This window comes from Arachis ipaensis, chromosome B4 (genome assembly GCF_059453495.1).
Source record: "Arachis ipaensis isolate K30076 ecotype BB chromosome B4, ASM5945349v1, whole genome shotgun sequence".
Lineage (NCBI taxonomy): Eukaryota > Viridiplantae > Streptophyta > Magnoliopsida > Fabales > Fabaceae > Arachis > Arachis ipaensis.
This window is the reverse complement of record NC_142439.1, coordinates 102585596-102603587: the sequence shown is the minus strand read 5'-3', so window position 1 is coordinate 102603587 and position 17992 is coordinate 102585596. Positions and strand designations below refer to the sequence as shown.

The 17992-nt window shown below is 32.3% G+C and overlaps 1 pseudogene across 1 annotated transcript; it reads left to right on the top strand.

The window, feature by feature from the left end:
• The first annotated feature begins 4393 nt into the window (after positions 1-4393).
• LOC107639533 (L-type lectin-domain containing receptor kinase S.4 pseudogene) lies at positions 4394-6933 on the top strand (annotated as a pseudogene). Its single transcript, XR_015881353.1, has one exon. The product of XR_015881353.1 is annotated as an L-type lectin-domain containing receptor kinase S.4 pseudogene (transcript).
• Positions 6934-17992: the final 11059 nt, after the last annotated feature.

Below are 17992 nucleotides of genomic sequence, written 5' to 3'. Positions count from 1 at the left end.
CCAAAAAATGTTTGACTCAAAATCAGTAAAAGGGAGTGAAATGCCCAACTTCAAGAAAAAGCAATCGTATGCGTAAAAGAAAGGACGCTCTGAACTATCTAAAGGAGAAAAACGTATTCTCTCTTCAGGATTGGGCACTACTAGCTCGTAACTTCTCTCATCCTCCCTATTCTCACAAATTTTATGGTGTCTACGGAACTCCTCACAATATTGTTTATCAACTACGGGAACACAAGACAAAACAGAGGTATCTACTCAATTAAGGAGACTAGGGGGAACCTTAGTCGACATACTAAGAACAACAGAGCGCGACATAAAAGTTACACCTACAAATATAAAGTAAAGAAGCTGATACAAAAAAGCTTAGACATCGTCCAAAACAGGTCGGGTAAAAGTAAACAAAACCAATCAACACAGTTTCGTAACTCTTTTACATACAGAAAGCACCAAAATGGTTCCCCTCCTTGCTATCAGTGACAACATCATCACATAGCAGTGACACCATTAGAGACAACATAAATGTAATTGATAAATCAAAATGATTACATTTTTTGGTAAGCCCAGAAAAGCAATCCAAGTCAATCAAATGAAGCTTTTAGGAAAAGAAAAAGCCAGTCAAATAAACAAAGAGAATTTTTAAAAAGAAACAGCAAAGATCATCATCAAATCCAACTATCGACAACAACCCATCATCAAGATTGCTAAGACCATTTAGGATGATGACAAGACAGACAGAAACACGAAGCTACTGGTAACATAAATAGAAGCACTAACCTTGGTGGAAATTCGAAGAAAGAAAGGGAACGTCAAGCGGCAAAACCACGAACGTTCCTCTCCTCGTTTGCAAGGCAAGGCCTTTAGAGAATCAAAGAAGGAGAAATCTTGGGATCTAGACTGACCAGAAAGCAAGGGAAAAAGAGAGGATTTTTGTGACAAAGAAAGCAAAAGACCAACAGTTGAAGCCTTTTTTATAAGAGACAAAGGACATAATGACTCCTTAAATACTCTTAAAGACGTGCACATAATTAAAGGAAACTGCCACACCAACTTTGGCCCCAATTTAAAGGGAAGCAACATTCAAAAAGTCAGAACATGTTAAGTACCCAACCTCTAGAAAGGCAGTACTAATGTTAAGGTAAAGGCCACAAATTGCTTGAGCACCGACCTCCTGAAAGCTCAGAGCTCAAGCAGGGGTACTGTTCATGCCCTGACCCAATAATTAAAGCCAGACCCAATAAGAATTGGCAGCCCAACCTAGGAAAGGAATCTCCACCCACACCCGACCTCTTTGAAGAGGTCGGACACTACAAAGGGGTCCGGCTCTACCTGTCCCAAACAGATAACTGCCTCCGGGATCTCTCCTGCAACCTCTATCTTCTCTAAAAGATAGAGCTCAACAAAGTCCCAAGATAAGAGGAAACGGTTATCCATAGATGGAACTACTCCAACAAAGGTGGTTACTAACTCTACTATAAATACACTGACACTCTTCAGGTATAAAACACATTCTAATATACCGAAAACCTATCTAAAGTCCTTGCTATCTTAAGCATCAGAGTTTCTTACAAGTACCAACCTTCACCTCCTCACGAGGAACTCGGACAGGCAGCACCTCGGTATCGACAAGTCAAACGTTGCCATACAAAGGGATCTAGACATCACGTTCATGCCCAAATCAACGTTTCAGGTAACTCTCAAAACAACAGCGTTGACTAGAAACCTCTTTGCATCCTTTCCCTTGAAAATCAATGAAAAATTTATTGCAACGTGCCTAACACATAATACACGATAAGCAGTAGGCAGAAGCCAACCACCATCAGGAGCCTCCAAGGCAGCCTTAATTTATGTTGTGCCTATCTGATATCACGAGAATGCCGGGATAAGGAGTCATGTGTTGTGCTGTAGGTGAGACAAGAAAAATGACCATGACTCCGCATTTTCACCCTCCACTAGGGCAAAAGTAATAGGAACGATATTATGATTTCCATCTTGAGCAATAGCAACCAGCAATGTTCCCTCATATTTGTTATACAAGTGGGTCCCGTCAATACTAACTAATGACTTATAATACTTGAATGCCTCGATGCACGGTGGGAACGACAAAAAAATCGATGAAAAAACGCTGATGACTCATCAACTTGGCCTCCAAGTCACAGAGGGCTCGTCTTCAGTACTGCAATACTACCTGGCATCGTTATCTGCATACCTAGTACCTATCTTGGTAACTCATTGTAGGCCTCTTCTCAATCTCCATAAATCTGTGCAACAACCTTCTGCTTAGCTTACCAAACCCTCTTATAAGTCGGTTTAAATCCAAAATGTGCCTCTATCACATTCTGTAGTACCTTGATGGACACAGCATTAGCTCGGATCATAGAAAGGATGAAAGCAGATATAACATGATAATCAAGCTTCATGTGATCACTGGAGATCGATGTAGCCAAACACGTATGAGGTCTGTTATACTGTGTCTTGTGAATCTATCTCTGGCCCCCAATCTGGATTCTACATCCAGGACCCCCTGCTGTCTCATGACCTTTAAGTCTAAACTCAAAAAGTGTAGGGGTAGTGCTGAGTTTCCGAGCTTGATACTCCACCAGCTCCAACAAGAACATTCCTCCCTATATCATCATCGCTATCATCATCAATCATGGCGAACTCCACATCATCGTCATCTCATGGTACATCTTCCACGGCATCTAGTTCTCCAACCTCCTCAGAAACCAGGATCATAACAGGAGTAATCCTGCTATCACCTATTTCTGCATTGTCATTGTAGTTTAGATCAGCAGCGAAAGACGGCGATGCCACTAAATCTGTCGTAGATGCCATTACAGGCAGAGATGAAGACGCAACAGCAAAAGTTGAGCTAGAGGCTGTCGCCATTGCCACTGATTGATAATTCTGGTTCGATCCTCCTAAGCTAGAAACCACATCCCCAAACTTGGCCAATAGTTCATGAGTTCTTACCTTGGAAAACTGAGTGGAATAAAACTTGCAAACCATCGTTATTGTCTATCACAAACGAGTCGTACTTCACCCCATCATGAACAGCAGAAATCAGAATTCTATAAAATAACTTCTCTACTTGTTTTATTCCATGCAATTCCAATTTTTGGAGTGCAGTATTTTGAAAATCAACAAAATTCGTAGAAGATTTGATAAAGACACTCAACGGATCTTTATTAAAAAATTTTATCCCTCTCGCGTTTTTTTCTTAATCGTCCCTCTGTAGTACACTAGAACTAAAAAGCTATCTTCACTAACCATTGTCAGTTCCATTCTATTGAACACTCCACGTTCTGATCCTATTTATATAGCACATACTCCTTAATAAATCGAATTAAATGAATTCGATTTAATCAAAATGCATACCTTTACTAGTAAATCGAATCAATTATATTCGATTTACCATGGTTTATGAAATGCTATAAATCGAAACAGGTTATTTAGATTTAATATACATTACATTCTTTCTTAGTAAATTGAATCTAGTCATTGATTTGTTGTTACACCTAGCTAATTCCAATCATGTAGATTCAATTTACATAGTTTTATAGTCAAAACGAAATATGCATATAAACTTATTGCATTTAGGACATTTATGTAAAAGAAAAATACATGTAAATAACTTCTACTCAGCTAATTTTAAACAATTGTATTTAATATGAGAAAGTTTAGCGGACCAGCATTTTTATTAAAATTTAGTTAGCATTTAACCAATAAAAAAAAGTGAGTAATTTCACATTATTGAATGAAATCTCACACTATTAAAAATAATAATAATAACTAATTAATGGTTACAAATTATAAAATTTGCTGACACTCTTCATTTAATAATTATTACTTTTATATTTTTAAAAAATAAAATTTAAATAATTATTAATTATTATAGAGTATAATTTAAAAATGAGAAATGCTAGGTAAACAATGACCATCTTAAACAATATGAACAACCACCAATCAAATAAAAATACACTACATCTTAATTTAATACTACTAATTAAATTTAAAATTAATTTACTCTTTTAACTCTATTAATTCACATTGTTCAAAAATATTGTTAGTTACCTATATTTTTTCTTTAAAAATACTTATTGAGTTGTTATTAGTTAGATCCTTGTTAGATATCTAACAGGGTTGGAACGCAAAATTGAAACCCATTCACTTTGTTAAGGTGATTTATCCTTAAAAACAATTTCTGAAAATTCTAATGCCATGAATAAGTGCTTTTTCTATCGTAATTGAAAAAATCTTTGAGCAAAGCTGTGTAGTGTAGAAGTAGAACAATGCGACGTCTCCATCTCCGTACAGCACGCGTCACTCTCAACTGTCAGAAAAAGCACCATCATTCAATTCCCCCCATCCCTCTCTAATCTTTATCCTCAGACCTCTGTTTTTTCCTTCCAGTTGTTGACTTACTCTACACCTTTGTGAGCTGCAACACCCAAAAAACCCAAACAAGCATTTCCCTTTCTTTATGCATCGCTCTCTTCTCTTGTCTCGTATATTCTGACCCTTCCATGTGACCAAAATTTAATCTCTCTTCTGTCTTCTCTATGCTTTCCACTTTCCTCCCATATGCATTTATTCTCCAAACTAAACGACATCTTGTTATTATTTATTATTATTATATATGTTCGTTTTTCTGATTAATTATTCTACTGTTTGTTTTGTTCTACCACCACCAACCTTTTCAAATCTGCACCCTTTTCCCGGATCTCTTTCAATAACCTTCTGTAGTTTGTCATGGCCAGAAACATGAACCAACAACTCTTCTCTGTGTTACTGTTCATTCTTATCCCAGTTTCATCATCTCAGCCGGATCAGCTTCTCTATTCCGGATTCAAGAACTGTGATGCAACCAACATATCCTTAAACGGCATAGCAGAAATCGAGAAAAACGGTTTGCTAAGATTAACAAACGAAACAAGCAGATTAATGGGTCACGCTTTCTACCCTTCACCATTTCAGATCAAAGACAAAACCAGTGGTAAAGTTCTTTCTTTTTCAACTTCCTTCGCTCTTGCTATTGTTCCTGAGTATCCCAAGCTCGGTGGCCATGGCTTAGCCTTCACCATAGCCACTTCGAAAGATTTCAAAGCTCACCCAAGCCAGTACTTGGGTCTCTTCAACCCAGACGATGTTGGTAACTTAACTAACCATCTTTTTGCTGTTGAGTTTGACACTGTTCAAGACTTTGAGTTCGATGATATAAATGATAACCATGTTGGCATTGATATCAATAGCTTGCAATCCAATGCTTCTGTTAATGCAAGTTACTATCTTGATGATAATGGGTCAGGGAAATTGCAGGATTTGAATCTCAAGAGTGGGAAACCCATCATGGTTTGGGTTGATTATGATTCTGTGAAGAATGTTCTGAGTGTTGCAATGTCTCCAACTTCTTCTAAGCCTAAAAGGGTAACTTTGTCATTTGATGTGGATCTCTCACCCATTTTTCTTGATACTATGTATGTTGGATTCTCTGCTTCAACAGGGTTGCTTGCTAGTTCTCATTATTTATTGGGTTGGAGCTTTAAAATCAATGGTACAGCACCAGTTCTTGATCTTGCTAATCTACCGCAACTTCCAGGTCCAAAGAAGAAGCATAACTCTCTGATAATTGGGATTTCTACTTCGATTTCGGTTTTGGTTTTGTTTGGAGTTGCAATTGGGGTTTACCTCTTCTGGAAGATGAAGAATGCAGATGTAATCGAAGCTTGGGAGCTCGAGATTGGGCCGCATAGGTACTCGTACCAAGAGCTGAAGAAAGCTACCAGAGGATTCAGGGACAAGGAGCTGCTTGGACAGGGTGGATTTGGAAGGGTTTACAAAGGGATATTGCCGAATTCAAAGATACAAGTGGCTGTAAAGAGGATCTCACATGAATCAAAGCAGGGGCTGAGAGAATTTGTATCGGAAATTGCGAGCATAGGCCGACTCAGGCACCGGAACTTGGTTCAATTATTGGGATGGTGCCGGCGCCGCGGAGATCTTTTGCTTGTGTATGATTTTATGGCTAATGGGAGTTTGGATAAGTACTTGTTTGATGAGCCAAAGATTGTCCTGAATTGGGAACAAAGGTTCAAGATCATAAAGGGTGTTGCTTCAGCCCTTTTGTATCTTCATGAGGGCTATGAGCAAGTAGTTATACATAGAGATGTGAAGGCTAGTAATGTGATGCTTGATTCAGAAATGAATGGGAGACTAGGCGATTTCGGGTTAGCGAGATTGTATGAACATGGTGCTAATCCAAGCACAACAAGAGTTGTTGGTACATTGGGGTATTTGGCACCAGAATTGCCTAGAACAGGAAGGGCAACCACAAGCTCCGACGTGTTCGCATTCGGCGCGCTTCTGCTAGAGGTAGCATGCGGGCGCAGGCCTATCGAGCCGAAAGCGTTGCCGGAGGAGTTGGTTCTTGTGGATTGCTTGTGGGAGAAGTTCAAAGAAGGGAGAATACTTGACATGGTGGACCCAAGGTTGAATGGGGATTTTGATGAAAATGAGATTCTTATGGTGCTGAAATTAGGGTTGATATGTTCAAATGATAATCCAAATGCTAGGCCTAACATAAGGCAAGTTATGAGGTATTTGGATGGAGAGGTTGAGTTGCCAGATGAGATGAGAAAGCATATAAGTTCAAATCATGAAGGGTTTGATGAGTTCTTGCATTCACTTGCTTCTTCTTCATTTGATACTGGCTCCTATATTGGAAATAGAGACATGGATAATAGTTTTACTTCTTTTGGTTATTCTCCTCAGTCACTTCCTCAAGCTAGAGGAGAAACAAGGTGATTAAGTTCTCCTCCATTGTTCTCTCTTTTCAATCTCAGAGAAATGTGATTTGTCGTAACACCCAATGGTGTCTCAATTATACGCAGTCTTGTACCTCATCACATGAATGAATTATTGAAGTTACAATGCCAATTAGTTTCTGACCCATCATTTCATAATACACTAAATACAGTTAGCTATTTCTGTTTTCCTCTGTATTTTGGTGTTCGGTTATATTAGGGTGACAAGACATTTTATTTAACTCATATCTGTAATTTACATATTAGTCAATTATTTTGACAAAACTTAAAGAATACAAAGTAAAGTAAATGATAGTTAAAGATTGCAAAATAAGATAATTTTGGGCTATATTATTCAAAATTCATGTATTTAATAAGAAGAGGAGGCCATACTTATAATGGATCATTATTTATCATTATTTTTGTACATTGTTAAGCATCAATTTTGATAACTTAGGTGCATTGATATAAAAGAAAGATATGGATGTGTAAATTGATTAAGGATGTTGCTCTCCTTCTACAAATAATCAGATGTTGCGTATAATTATAATTATAATATCTTATTCCTCGGATGAGGGAAAATCTAAGGCACGGAGCATGACCAGGAGAATTAATTTTGACTCAGAATTATATTGGTGTGGTTGACATTCCATGTATCAATGTCTATCGATATTGATACACACATATTCACATGTCATGGGAGACTCATTGACCAAATAAATAATTAGTAAATTAACAAAGTACTAATATTCCAAGTGTTTTATCTGTCTATTATTATTTACTTAAATATCAAGGAATGTCATTGTATTCTTTTATAAACAGAAGACAACTGAGTTTAATTTTATGAAATTTCGAAGAAGGCGAGTCTAGTATTTCTTAGTGTCTTTTATCTGTTTACTTTTTTTCTTTATTGCTGTGATTTTTCTTTCTTTAAGTTGCTTAGGTGTTTCTTTCTTTTTATTTATTTTTTGGAATAGATATTAAGTTAATTAATATGTTTTATTTTAATTTTGTGAATTGATAAATTTTAAATATATTCTTTTAACTTTTAACTGTGCCGCTTGGAACAATTGGAGGTTGAAGCTTGGAGCTAAGAGCTTGTAGGGACCAGTTAGGTGCCATGTATAATTTTACAATTATGTTAGCTGTAAATTAAAATTATACGCTAATATTATTTACTGTCTATTTATGTGTATATATAATTTAATTTATTTTTAATATATATTTTATTCTAATAACTAATTTTAGTATGTAAATAATATTTTTGATAATTTTATTATTATTATTAGGATGAAAACTTGTGGCTAATTTTTTTTATATTAGAATATTATTAGTGATTTTCGTTGATATTATGATATTTTGATGTCATACAATAATATGAGAGGCATGTAGAATAAGGAGAAATTGTGAATAATGATTTCAAATAAGAAAAAAATTAAAAAATTAACCAAAATTACAATTTCAAATAGAACAAAAAATAATTAAAAATCTTAATTTATGATTTGAATTTTTTTAGTTTTAAAAAATTATAATTTATAAAATCATGAATCATAAATTCTTTTGTTATACAAATTGATACTCACAATTTATGTTATGTATCACACTTGTGAAATATATCAATTTAAACTTATATTAATGTATTACACATTTTCATCCATCATATGAAAAATAATTAGCAGAAACTTGCATGATTGGAAGAAGGTTTAGCACTCCTTCTCATCAACTAAAGAATTTATTGGGTGTTCTGTTTTCTGCATCTTATAGAGTGATAAGTATGCTCTGCAGCAACTTTTCAAAATTGATCGGATTCCATGATTGTATTGTTTGTTTGATTGAATCTTTTATTTTTCAAAGGAATTCATCATCTTTAACTTTATGTTTTGTGGAGCCTTATAAAGCAATAAGGACTATTTAGAAAAATATTTAATTTTGCAAGTGTGTTTCCTTCTAGTGAAAGCTATCCCAGCTGTGATGACCCTTTGAAAGTGCCTTACAATGGGCACACATAAATTAGAAGGAAAATCATGTTTTTATTTAATAGAGTTCAATTAAAAAATTAATTATTTATTAGTCAACTTTAACTATTTTTTTTTAAAAACCTTATATTTAGTCATCTACATTCACATTCTCCTTTCACCCTTCTCTTCTTTTTTGTTCGTTGGAACTACTATACGGTCAGTCATCATTTTTCAGTGGCCTTTTATTGGCCATTATTCTATTAGTGACATTCTAGAACTAAAATTAAAAAATTATCAAATCAAAAAGTGTAATATCTAATAAACATTAAAAAAAAATCCACAAATTATCCAATAAAACATTCAAAACTATTAAAAAAAACTAAAATTTCACTAAAAAGTGCAATTTCTATGTTAAAACATCTAAAATTAAAAAATCTGAAATCACCAACATGTATATTAAAATTGGTGCTTGTTCATATACATAATTAGAGTGTACGGAGATGTATAAAAAAGAGAAAGAAAGAGATATGTAATTTACATAAATAAATTGTTACACTTTTAAAATTACGCAATTACATTATTTTCGAAATAAAGACGCAAATACATTGTTTCATATATCTATATAAATTGCTACTAGTAATAGCGGTTTACCTAAACACAGAATCCACTACTGCCAGCCGCAGATTACATGCAAAAGTGGTAACACAGAAACCGCTATAGCCTGTCGCGATTTTTGTTTGTTTAGGGTTGGTCATAAACCGCTACTGCCAGTAGCGGTTTATGTGCATAGGGTTTCGTGCGTAAACCGCTAGAGGCTATAGCGATTTACGTGGAGAGTGGCTGCGTATATAAACTGTGGAAGGCAGCCGCGGATTACTCATTTGGAGTGATTTTGGGGTTGTTTAGAGAGAGGTCAGAGCAACTTGAGAGCGGGTCTGAGGTATCTAAGTGTCGACCTCCGGCGGGATATCATGGCAGACGAAAGGAGTTTGTACCGACTGAACGATATTGCGCATATTGCCGGTGCCGTTGGTGACGAGGTCAGTTAATTTTTTTTTTTTAGCGTTAGCATTTGTTAATTAAAAAAATGGTATGTAAGGTAGAGGAACTAGAATTTATAGTTTAATCCCTATAGTTTGAAATTAGGCTTTGCATGCTAGGATGTTAGTTTAATGAGTTTGGGTAGCAATTTTTTTTGTTAATTTTTAAATATGATTAATTAACTGAATTTAGTTCCCTTCAATGAATCTTATTCTTTGTGTTGTTGGTTTATTTTATGGAATTCTTATTGTTTAGGCTCATATGAGTCCCCTTTTTTTTATTATTTGTCCCGTTTTTTATTATTTACAATTATTTTGTGGAACATTTTTGTTGTTTTAACTTGACAAAATTTTATAATTGTGCTTGTTATTTATTTTATTTTGGTTATTATATTTTTATGATATGAAGTATTATATTCTCTATTATTATATTTTTATAATTGTGGCTGTTATTTATTATATTTAGTGTTATGTTATGTTTACTATTGTATTATGTTTGGATTTGGATCTTCTAAAGTTTGAATTTCACTTTAGAGAGTAAAGTGTGATCTCTCACCATTAATTTTATAGGTGGGACCAATAATAAATATGAAAGAGAAACTATTCAAGGATAGAAGATCACACTTTACTCTCTAAAGTGAAATTCAAATTTTAGAGGATCCAAATCCATTATGTTTAATATGAAGCTTTAATTTGATTTGATAACTGAGTAATAGGTTCATAGTTTAATTGTTTTATTGGTTCCTTGTTCGTTGATGGTTTAAGATATTTGTTATTATTAGATAGGGGGATTCGTTGTGGATAGTAGAATTTAATTGTTTCCTGTATATCTTTCATGTTGTGTGCAGTCAACTAGGTGTATATACAGTGTGAGACAGCAATAAAATATGCCCATGTATGAAAGGATCATCCCGTATTTGGAGAGGGCTGGATTGTACCACTTGGCCAGGTTAAACAGCCACTGGTTCTAGTTGGATGAGCCCTTGGTCAGTGCATTCGTTGAGAGGTGGCAACCTGAGACGCACACATTTCACATACTTTTCGGAGAGTGCACAGTGACATTGCAAGATGTGGCATTTCAGCTAGGGTTTCCTGTCGGTGGGGAGGCCGTGAGTGGTTGTCTTGGTGAGTTTGAGAAATTCATGGAGGGTGGTCGACCAGTTTGGGAGTGGTTTCAGGATCTATTCGGTGAGCTGCCACCACCGAATAAGGTCAAGCAGATGACGGTCCACTTTACATGGTTCCACGAGAGGTTTAGGGTGTTACCAGCAGATGCGACCGAGGAGACTGTTCGCATTTGCGCACGTGCCTACATCATGATGCTGTTATCTACTCAGTTATTTGGGGACAAGAGTGCAAACCGGGTACATATAGGGTGTTACCTGCAGGTATTCATCCGATCCTATCACAAAGGTCTCATATCTCACACCAGCTGACACAACGGCAATGGGAATGTTGTAAAATAACTTTTTTACCCACTTCGTCCCACACACACCGAGCTTTCGTAATATGCTGAACTTAATCTCTGCCAACGTACTCGAAGATCGGATAAAAATACTAAGCGATTCTCTATCCGTGAATTTCACACCATGCCTTTTGCTCTTTTGAATTTTTCCAGAGCAGTGAACCAAAGCCACAAAACTTTTCTCACCATCCATTTGTGAGGAATAACACTCTTCCTCCACCTTTGGCCCCTCCATGGTTTATATAGGCATCCACACTCACACATACTAAACGTAAACCGCTATAGCCTCTAGCGGTTTACGCACGAAATCCTATGCACATAAACCGCTACTGGCAGTAGCGGTTTATGTTCAATCCCAAACAAACAGAAACCGCGACAGGCTCTAGCGGTTTCTGTGCTGCCACTTTTGCATGTAATCCGCGGCTGACAGCAGCGGATTCTGTGTTTAGGTAAACCGCTACTGCCAGTAGCGATTTATATAGATATATGAAACAATGTATTTGCGTCTTCATTTTAGAAACAATGTAATTGCATAATTTTAAAGGTGTAACAATTTATTTACGTAAATTGCCCTAAAAAATATTAGTCAATGTGTATAAGTAATCAATAGTAAGTAGATTGAATATCTAAAACTTTGATAATTTTTTGCACAAATATTGAAGAAAACAAATGGAGTAATAAAAATGAAAATAATAAATTGAGATAAGAAAAGAGAGATTGCAAAAGTGAATTTTATTCTAGTCGGTCATATATCTGTATCTATATCTAGTCTTTTTTATAATTCTATTGTACATTTATTCAATATCTCACTATAAAAAAAATATTGAGTACTGTCAGATCTACTATCACAGGATAGAGCGGATTTACCATTGGATTTACCGGTGATAATGACGTCGAATTCGTAAGGTTAACTAATTATCGGCGGATTCTACTTTCGGACGGTGATATTTGGAGGAAAAATAAATTAAATTGGCGCATCTTTTACTGTCGAAAAAATTCAACACTAACCCCAATTAATGAAATGAAGTATTTTGGTGTCCCGCAATGAGTTACCGTTGAAATTTTCTGATAGTAAAGGGAAATAAATTCAAATCACGAACCCTCTCTTTTTGCTTCCAGTATCGCTGCCACCACCGACTGCCGCCACGACCGAGACCACCACTGTCGACACTCCCTTTCCGTCGCCATCAACCCATCACCGAGCCCTCTTTCTTCTCCTTCTCTCCCTCCCCTTCCAATGTCGCCGTCACCACCATTTGCCGCCATTGCCGAGATTACCACCGACAGCATTCTCTCTCTGTCACTGTCAACCCACCGCCGACTCCTCCTTTTTCTCTTTCTTCTCCTTCTTTCTCTCTGCTCCTCTTTCCTCATGCCGTCAAACGACCCTCTTTTTAGTAGAGCCAAAAATTCACTCTACTTTGTTCACGTTATTCAAATTTTCTGTTATCTACTTAGGAGAGCCAATATTATATTGTGAATTTCGCTAATAACAGATGTGTATTTTATTTGATAGATTTAGAAAATAGTAATTGTTGAGGACTTGAGGCCACACATGGTGACTTTATTTTGAGAGGATGGATATGTAATTCAATCATGTGAGCACGGTTGTATGTGAGTGAATTGTATTGTAAGCAGAAGTGTTGAGTATTAACCAGGATAAGACGGTATTATTTTCAATAAAAACCGAGCTAGTTTACTAATTTTGACCAATTCTTAAACAGTTTTTTACAATTGATTTTTTTTTTTATCAAAATCAGACTAATAGTTTCACCTTTACATAAGTAGTGTGAAAATTATTTATTTTTTATAATTACTATTTATAAAATTTATTACATAATTTTCTCCTCTTAATATCAATATTTAATGAATATAAAATACAAAATATTATTTATATTATTTAACATACAAAACAAATATCTTAAGTCATCATGTAGAACAAGAAGTATAATAGTGCAAATACTTACTTACTTATTTATTCTATTTATCTATTCTATTATATAAAAATTGGGTTTCTACACTTAATGATGGAGTTGACGTAGCATGCTCCACATAGTGTTTTTCGATTTAATTATTTTAACTCATTCAATACAATTTATTACAATGACTTAAGTATATCAACTAATTGATTTGATTGGATATTTAAATATTAATATAATTTATTATAATTTATATTACTTAATTAATTAGACTACGTTAATTGTAATTCATTGTATCAGTGAATTGATTTTTTCATTTATGAAGTCTAAAATAAAATAAATAATTTATTGTTTATTCTAATTAAATTCATTAAATTGGATGACGCATAGCAACGCACATGGTGGCGGAGCAGACACGACAACGGTAGTGACTGGGCAGGTGGAATAACGGCGACGAGATGGAAGTTGCATGTTCTTCTCTACTGCATTCAAAAGCAAGTCAAGCAATATTTTATTCTTATGGGTTTTTGGGAGTAATGTCACAGAATTGAGGGCAAGAAAAGTTAGGTGGCTATTTGGTTTTTCAAGGCTTTTTTTTTGTTCTAGATTTTTAAATGGGAGCCACTTAGATAAAGATGTCAAAAACGTCTTTTTTTAAAGATATTTTTTAAAAATTAAAATTTAACACATATAATCAATTAAATTGTATTATTTTTATTAAAATTAGATCGGATAAATCAGTTTAGCAAAAAAATTAATAAATTAAATTTTGAACCGATATAAATTAATATTTTTTATAAAATATTACTACAATATCCCTATTATAAAAACACAACTAAAATATCCCTATTTTATATATATATATATATATATATATATATATATATATATATATATATATATTGAAAACTTTAAATTCTAACCCTATAATGATAGAGAAGAAAAGAGCTAGAATTTAGAATTCTCAAAAATATATATAATAAGAGTATTTTAGTCATTTTATATAATAAAGGTATTGTAGTCATTTTTTATAAAAAAATAATATTAATTTAGACGGATTCAAATTTTGATTCACTCTTTTTCGGTTAAATTAATTTGTCTGACTTAATTTTGACAAAAATAACATAATTTAAGTGATTATATGTGTTAAATTTTAATTATTAAAAAATATCTTTAAAAAAAGACGTTTTCTACGTCTTTATGGGAGCATCCCCTTTCTAAATACCTAAAAGAACACCGTGTTAAAAATTGTATATCTTTTATTTCTTTCTTTTTTTTTAATGTAGATGAATATAAAATAGATTAAGAATTGTCTACAAAAAAATTAAATTAAGTTAGACAAATATATTATTATTATTATTATTATTATTATTATTATTATTATTATTGTTATTATTATTATTATTGAATAAATTAAAAAAATTAATTAAAAAACATCGTTATCCTTGAATTTAACTCTATCTATTATGCAAAATCTCTATTTATATGATTTATTTCTCATTATATCTAGATTACATCTCATTAATAATTATAGATAAAATTTTTTTATTAATTGCATTTTAAGTTTTCAATTATATGTCAGAACTAATTTTTTTAATCTAAAGTTAATGTAAAACATAAAAAGAAATTCACATCAAATTATTTAGACTCTAGAGTCATTAATAAGTTTTTTGACCAATAAGAAGTCATTAATAATTTTCTCTAAAAATTTAAGTTGCATAAATATAATTAGATAATTTTAATAAGAATAATATTATGCATTTAAATTTATCTATTCTATTATATAAAAATTGGATTTTTGTACTTAATGATGAAACTGACGTAGCATATTACTGAGAATGTTTTTCAATTTATTTCTTTTAACTCATTAACTATAAGTTATTACGATAAATTAACTATAACAACTAATTAATTTGATTAAATATTTAAATATTATATAATTTATTGTAATTTATATCAATTTTATTTGGTAGTATTTTTTAATTTATTTATTTTAATATTTTGTTAGTATTTTTAATTTATTTCTTTTAATTTATTAATTCAAATTTATTGTGTGTACTAATTAATTAATTTGATTAATTTATTAGTCATTAAAATAATAAATCTATGAATAAAATAGGCAACTGAGATATTTTCAACTAATTATTAAATCAAATCAAATCAAATCATATATATTGAACTAAATTAAAATAAAATAATTTCTTACTTATTCAATACATTTTTTGTATTTATAAATAAATTGTTGTCTACTTCAATATGAAATTTTTATGAATTTTTTATTACGCAATTCACTTTAACACAAATAAATTAATTTATAAAAATTTAAACTTGAACGCTTGCTATGATTAAACTCAAACTTTAATTTATTTTGTCATATTATTATATAAATATTAAATTCTTTGATTAAACACTTATTTGATTACGAAATGATATTATATATTACTTTATGTTGACAGTTAAATTTCAGTTACTACACAAATACTATATTTTAGGTAATTGTATATTTTTTTTGTTATGTTGAAAATTATTATATAATTTTAAGATCATTTAGTTATGTTTATTTTTTTAAAAGTATTGTCATTATTGGAGAGTAACTAATGTTTGTGATAGTATAAAATTAAAAAATAAAAATACAAAATATTAATAAGTGTGTTTTCGAAGTATAAATCTTGAAGTAAATATATGTAATTATAATTAATGATCATAAATTAAAAGTCTTTATTTTATTTCAATTTGTTCAGGACATGTTTATCTTAAATTTTATTTCTTTATTAATTAGTATTTTTTATACATTTAATTATCATTAATTTATATAAATCAAAATGTATAACTTAAAAAGATAGATACGTGTCTAAAAAATAAAAAAAAAATATTTTTTGTTCGTTAGTAAAAAATGTATGTCGCTTTAATTTTTTTTTGGCATCATATTTTACATTTTTACCATAAGTTAGAGTAAATTATTAAATATAAATTAGATTTACTACTTATTATCCTAATTCGAATTCATTATATTCGATTTATATGGAAATGTAAATGGAGACAACTAGATAACGTTATTGGGTTTAGGGGATTTAGGTAATTTTAGGATGACTTTGGTTTATCAACGTAAATTCGCCTAATATGTGATATTAGTTATTGTTATATATAATAGAATGGATGACATATTTATGCATTGTTTAGATTAGAAGAATTTGTAAAGGAATAACATGCTGGAGAAGAAAATGGATGGAAAAATCAATTTTTCATTATTTGGTTCAACAAAGAAATTGAATGAAAAACATGAAAATCTATATGGAGCTCACGTAAATTTTTTCTCTTCAAAGTTACGAAAAAAACTGATTCAAAAGTGCAAACATGGATTAAAATACAGAGTTACCATTTGAATTATAATTTATATATAATATATAAAAACATTAATATAATTTTTCTCTATTATGATTTTTTCTCTTCTTACTTTTCCTTCCATTCAAACAAAAGAAATTTTTTCCTCTATTTTCTTTTCGTTCATTTTTTTTATCTAAACAACACACACAAAAAATATACTTTTCTTTCCATTTTCTTTCCTCTTATTTTTTATCTTATATCCAAACAATAGTTTAGTGTTTATCCATTTATCTTTTATTAATATTGTTATAATAAGGATACATGTAACTTTATAAAAATGATATAACTTAAACTTTGATTATCTGAGAATTTATTGAGTGGCTAGAATAGCTCCACGTCACGAACCAATGAATGCTAGCAATAAGGATGATCACAAAATTAAAACAGTCGAAACGGGTATTTGCAGGAATTACTCGCGTTTTGGAGCTAGATGGGGACTCTTGAAATCCTCACGACCTGCCATGCGAAAATGGATGGGGACTAGGGGTGGCAAACGGGTCGAAATCTGTCGAGCTGGTCGCATAACCCGCCAAAAAATGCGAGTTGGGTTGGAAATTTATGACCACCAAACTTAAAAATCCCGCCTACCCTGCACCGCCTAATCCACAGGATTTGGCGGGCTTCGGCGGGGCAGGCAGGCTTTTTCGCTGGGCCAAACTTTTATTTTGGTAGAGACGTTTTTTTACAAATTTTTATAATGTTATTGATCTACAAGAGAATGAAGATGATAATTGAAGAAGTTTATATTTTGGATAATATTTTTTTTGCTTTGGACAATGTTGGTTTTATTATTTTGTTTCAAAAAAATTGATTTATAATTATATTTATTACATATTTATAATTATAAAGGCGTTAATGTGCGTGAATTTAAAAATTATAATTTTTTATGTTTTTAGAAATTATAAATTTATTGAAATTGTTGTGAAATTATATATATTGTTTAATATTTAATGGTTTATAAAAAAAGGAGATCTCGCTAGCCTACCATTAGGTGGGCGGGAAAAAATTCAGAACCGTTTTACTAGGTGGGGCGGGCTTTTGGCGAGACAGGACGGACTTTCCCGTTTGCCACTCCTAATAGGGGCACGGACATAAGTACCCGCCCTATGAAACTTATTAAATATACGCGAATATAAAATTATTAATTTATCCTATTTTATATATACGTAAATCCATTTCTTGAATTTAGTAATCTTAATTTCTGCCTCCAATTCGAATTTTTCCTTTTTCTTCCAGACTCATTCTCAGCCTTGATCCTCTCTCTCTCTAACTCACTTTCTCTACCTCTCATCAAGTCCGTCGCTATGTCGCTCAGTATCGTCCTAAAAAATTATGTTATGTTATTATGTTGGATTATTTTTTTATGTTTTCTCCTTTTGAAATGTTATTTTTCATAACGAATATGTTATAAATTGTGTTGAATTAT